The sequence below is a fragment of the Lissotriton helveticus genome, chromosome 8, assembly GCF_964261635.1.
Source record: "Lissotriton helveticus chromosome 8, aLisHel1.1, whole genome shotgun sequence".
NCBI lineage: Eukaryota > Metazoa > Chordata > Amphibia > Caudata > Salamandridae > Lissotriton > Lissotriton helveticus.
This window is the reverse complement of record NC_136069.1, coordinates 37,279,969-37,285,968: the sequence shown is the minus strand read 5'-3', so window position 1 is coordinate 37,285,968 and position 6,000 is coordinate 37,279,969. Positions and strand designations below refer to the sequence as shown.

Sequence of the window (6,000 nt, the reverse complement as noted above, 5' to 3'; positions counted from 1 at the left end):
CGCACCTCGGAGCAGCAGAGAGAGCCCGGGCACAGCCTGGCGCCGCTGGTGGCACGCCTGGCAGCAGGTGGCAAAATGCGTGACAATGCATTTCAGTGCGGTGATGCGGATCACTGCACTGAAATGCGTGAGCGTCACACCTGCTGCGTGACGCTTGGCAGGACTGGCTTTGCTGTCTTCCTTCAACCGTTACGGAGGAAAAACAGGAGAAGGAAACTGAAAACGGTAAAAGGATTGTCGTCCGGTTCAGTCATTTCTATTTGAGAGAAACCGGAGATAAAGGCTCAACGAAGAATAGTGGTTATGTACGCCACCTGGTGGGAGATTATTTGACTTTTGTTTGTCTAAATCTTCGTGTAGATTTAGAAGGAAACATGATTTTGCGCTCGTTTTCGGCTGGCACTAATTGTACATTGTATTGGGGCATATCAGGACTTTCTCATTATATTGTCAGTTTATTTAGTTAAAGTGGTGACAGTTGGTGGTTACCTGCCTCTTCTCTTCCGTCTTTGCCACGAGCTGATGTCATCACGCGCACTCGTACGTGCGTATTCCATCGCTCCCACATCTCGCATTACAGCTTGGTGACGCCGGGAGCCATCCGGCGCGGCGTCACCCTACGTGCCTCCATTTTGGGACCGTCGTGCTGTCACTTATGCACACAGCGCGAGGCATGGTCACCTGGCAGAAGGAGGGTTCACGCGCCCTGGAGCCCAAGTAACCTCCGGGCATGGAGAGGGTGAAGAGCCCCTTTTCAGCATGAGCAGTGGAGCTAGCACGGAAGGGGGAGCCATGCAGGTCACCTCCACTTACCGACGTGGGAGCAACTCGTTAGCTTCTCACAGTCTACTTTCTGATGTGTCCTCAGTCCACATAGTTATTTATATATATATAATATATATATATTAATTACACCTATTAGGTGTAATTAACATTCCGTGGCAGGGATGTTGTTTCTGTTCCTTGGACAGACTTTCGGAGTTCCACCAAGTTAAATTCTATAAGGGGCCAACAAAACGAAGTAAACTAAGGTTGTTCATTGAAGCTTACAGCACCATCTACTGGACATGTTATGTCTTAAAAGTTATTTTACTTGCATGCATTTGTGTCAACAGGGATATTATCATTTTCTTTACAGGTTTGCTTTTCGAATGTATTTTATGTAATCCACATTGATAATGCACATATTTTAAATGTAATTTAACGGTTTGCATTCATACCTTCAAATGATTATTTGTAAGTGGATTTTATTAATGTTTGCCACTTTATAATATTCATCTGTTAGCCTGTGTTTTGTGTTTAACTTGGTCATGGATGCACCACCTATATTTCTACTGTAGGTTACTTTATTACATGTTGTGGTTATATACCCTGTAAATATACGTTTTAGTTTAATTGAAAGTTAAATGCTATGCTTCAGCATATGTGCTCGTGACATTCACAATTTGTTAATTTAGTGCTGTGAACCTGTCACCAATTTGTTTTGTACAAATTATATTTTTTAGGATTGCTATGCCCGTGTTTTCCACCTTTTCTTATGATGTTTTGCCCGTGGATTCACCTCTTACACATTTTAGTTTATGTTATCTTTAATTGTAATACTTGAAATTACATGTCAGCATTTGACTTTCCAATTTTTCTGAAATTGCTGTCAGGGAATTGTCACCTACACTTTTTAGTGTATTATGTTTTTCTTACAGTATAGTATATTGCATGTGACTCTGTAGAGTAGTCACCTACATATTCCTAATTAGTGTACGTTGTGCACACGTTACTTTCTAGGAATTGTAATTTAGTTAAGTACTTCTTGTGATTTTCTTTTTCGCATATTTTAAATTGTTGACTTCTCCGTTTCTTTCACTTTGCTGGTCTGGCCAACTGGCATGTTGTGTTGGTGACGGTGAATTCTATTCCTTACATCTTGTGAAATTCAATGCGAAAATATATATTATCAATCTATTCCTGTTTTATGTGTAAAAGGGGGAAGGGGTGGTCGTAAGTTTTACAATGCAAGTTTCAATTTTAGAATGACCATTCTCATATTTACACTGTTCATTTGTTTGTTCCTTTTAAGGGGGAAGGTGGTGTGGTATCCTGGTTTGGATGACATGTGCCTTTCCCTATAACCTGTCTTGCTGTTCAGCCTATGTGTATGAATGGTGGAATGTTGGAGTGTGTGAGGTAATATAGAATGTATGGGATGCCTGGTGGATGGATGACAGTTGGAAGAGAGGGCTGAGCAGCAGGAGAGCTGCTCCTGGTGGGGCTTTAATTACTTTAGGATTAGTTGAGGGAAGGCAGATAAACTAAAGACCAGTTGATGTGGGAAAACAGGTTTATTACCACAAATATAAGGGCCCGCAGGGAGCCAGCAAATCAGGTGCGATAAACCGCCAGAGATAACAGCATCTGGCAATAGAACACTATGACGTCACATAAGTAGTCGCCGAACATTCGGAGGTGACGTACGTGACGCGCTTGGAAGAAACAGACAAAATACTTAATACGGAAAAATGTACATTAAGCCTTCAACATCTCCCTTTTCCCCCCTGAAAAACCAAAGGAAGAAAAACATACAAGTTAGCATCATTCAATTACAAAATCTTCGAAACGTTTTGGCATTCTGACTTCTCTCCCTGATCTTGTCTTAGCATAGGATTGGTTGTTTCTGGAGCTGTATTCACCTATGATTTCATCAACCCTGTCAGGACTCACGGGGTTATACACACTAAAACCAGTCGTTACACTGGACTCCTCCATTATACTCCTAGATCGTTACACTGGACTCCTCCATTATACTCCTAGATCGCCCCCCACTGTTTTCCTTGGCCGTGATAGGGTTGCCATCTGGGCCATGGTGACTCTGGTCTTAAAACACATTTTCCCACTCCAGTATACTATCATCCAGATTATCTTCTTGATCATTCTTCCCTCTCATTATAATCTTTTCTTGACCCTTCTTAAGTTTAATTACATCATCCTTGCTTCTCCACCCTTTTCCTTCCGTGCACACAGCTCCCCGGGATGCTTCACTCACCCTAACTGGTTTGCTATATACTGACTCACCCTTTGTCACCTTGAAAGGTTTCCTTACTAGCACCCAGTCACCTTGTTCTATTTCTTTTTCTCCTGCTTTATTGTACTGGTCAGAATATCTCTTTGTTTTTACTTGTTTTTCAACAATACGTTCCTTAACCCTGAGCTCCTTGTCAATTATCTCATCCTGTGTGACCTCTTTTCTGAACCAGTTGTTGAATTTAGGGGTAAGCACACTGTTACACCATTTTTCTTAATGAGGGGAAGGAAGTGTATGTCCTGTTGTGTCATTAGGCGTGTTGTTAAATGCATTTAGTTTTTTCACGAATAAGATCTTTCACATTCAATTTGGATGCAATAGCTAATTGAATTCCCTCCTTAATAAACTTGTTTACTCTCTTTACCTGACCGTTACTTTTTGGACTATACAAAGGTGTTTTTTCTTGTTTAATCCCAACACACTGTAAAAATTCAGTCATTTCTCGGGACACCAGCTGTGTTCCATTGTCAGAGACAATGATTTTTGGTTGTCCTTCCACATCGAACACCTCCTTTAAGTATTTTATCACAATGCTTGTTGTCACAGTGCTTACAAACGTATAGTGTACCCACTTCGAGTAGTAATCAGTCAGTACAATCACATGTCTACATTTATCCTCCAGTACATTAAATGTCCCTGCAAGTCTATTGCAATTTTTGTCCACGGACCATTTGGAATCTCCACCATTTGTAACTCTCCCTTCCTCAACTTCCAGTGTTTATCTGCTTTTAAGCATTGCTCACAACTGTCTATATATTTTTTCACTTCTGTGTCCATTGCAGGCCACCAGTAATGCGACCTTAGAATACTTCTTGTAGCGCTGCTACCTGGGTGTCCTTTGTGCGCTAGCTGAATTATTTTCCTTCTTAACCCTTCAGGCGGAATAAAAAGCTCACCTCTTTTCAAAAATCCACACTCAAGGGTCAGTTCACTCTCTACCTGTTGGTAGCTTTTCAGTTCATGTCCCAGATTTCTTATGGGAGGCCACTTTGTCCTCACATGGCTTATCACTTTCTCCATTACCTTATCTCTTCCTTGGGTTGTCAGCCACTCATCCTCTGTTATAGATCTGCTACACATTAACGTGGCATCAACCCAGGCCACTACACATTCTGAGTCATCAAGCGTGCACTCTGGCGGTTTACTCACTGGTAAGCGGGAAAAGCAGTCCGCTCTGCAGTTTTTGCCGCCTTTTATATGGCGTACGCTGAATTACTCCTGTAATTTCGAAAGCCGTCTAATCAATCTCGAACTGGCCTTGCCATTTCCTCGTCCTTCGCCATCCATCATGTAGACTAATGGTTTGTGGTCCGTTACAATAACGAACCTTTTCCCCCATAAATCGTCTTTCAATTTCTGCACTGCCCATACGCATGCGAGTGTCTCGCGTTCAATTGTACTATAGTTCTCCTCTGTTGTGCTTAGTCTCCTTGATATGAACGCTATAGTATTCTCCTCCTTGCCCTGGATTTGGCAGAATACAGCACCAATACCTCTTGCACTGGCATCAACAGTTATGATGTTTTCTAGTTCAGGGTTATACGGTTTTAGTGAGGGCGCTTTTGCGATATCCTCTTTTATAGTAGCAAAAGCTTGCTCCTGTTCGTTCATCCATTTGTAGCTTATGTTTTTCCTTAGTAACTTCCTCAATGGTTCGATCTTTCCTGCATACCCCTGGATGAATCTGGAATAGTACTCACTGAGTCCTAGGAAAGATTTTAAGGTTTCTTTGTCCTTAGGCTCTGGGGCTTCCCTTATTGCTTCCACCAAATCATCTTTGGGTGTTATGCCATCAGGTGTTAAGACATGGCCCAGATATTCAATTTTGTTCACCATGAACTTGCATTTCTCTCTTGAGACAGTCATCCCTCTATTCTCTAGTGTACTCAGCACTTTGTCCAATGCATCCAGATGTTCCTGCTCAGTTCTTGAATGAATGAGAATGTCGTCCTGGAAGGCTTCAACTCCTCTTAATTCTCCGAATAAGATGTCCATCAGTTTTTGGAATACACCAGATGAAGACGCCAATCCAAATGGTAACCTGATGTACCTGTATGCTCCATACGGTGTTATAAATGTAGTCAACTTCTTTGACTCCTCTGTCAGGCACACCTGATGGTACGCAGCTTTCAAGTATATGAGGGTGAAATACTTTGAACCAGTGACTGACTGCAAGATCTCTTGAATCCTTGGAAGAGGGTGGCAATTTATCAAAATATTTTTGTTTAGTGACCTAAGGTCCACACACAGTCTTAAATCGCCTGACCTCCTTTTCTTTGAAACGACAATCGCCGACACCCATTCTGATTCATCTGTTTCCTCAATAACTCCTTCCTCAATTAGTTTATCTAGCACTTTTTTCAATTCTCCCTTGATTGATAATGGCACACTTCGCACCTTATGTCTTGTGGGCACAGCCTCCTCCTTCAGTTTTATTTTGTGTGTGAATCCTTTCACACATCCAATCACATTTTTGAATACTCCTTTGTATTTATCCAGCACGTACTCCACATTTTTATTACTTTCTTAGGTACATATACTGTTTATGAGGTCCTCTCTGAAGATTATGGGATCCTTTGCACCTGGTTGTAATATCACTCCCATCTTTGCTAGATCTTTCCATCCTATCAGTATCCTACCCTGCTTTGCGACATAGATTTTAGTTTCAATAACCCTACCTTTGAATGTTACAGTATCGTGGAAGTATCCAACCATATCTATTTCTTGTTCCCCAAATGCTTTTGGGTTTACATCAGCCTCATTGAGATTCACATTTTGCCATCTTTCCTCAAATAGTTTGTCAGATATGATGGTGATTGGGGATCCTGAATCAGCAGTGAATTGCACTTCCATTTCACCTATTTTCCCTTCACCTATCGGCCCTTTTATCTTACCATCCTCAATTTCTACATGCAATATTATGT

At 41.5% G+C, this 6,000-nt stretch overlaps 1 long non-coding RNA gene across 1 annotated transcript in view; it reads left to right on the top strand.

Annotated features, from left to right (window-relative positions):
• The first annotated feature begins 672 nt into the window (after nucleotides 1–672).
• LOC144771450 (uncharacterized) overlaps nucleotides 673–6,000 on the top strand; it is a 55,003-nt gene continuing 49,675 nt past the window's right edge. The window contains exon 1 of the long non-coding RNA XR_013599283.1: nucleotides 673–798. This is a non-coding gene — a long non-coding RNA (uncharacterized LOC144771450). The remainder of the gene's footprint in view (nucleotides 799–6,000) is intronic.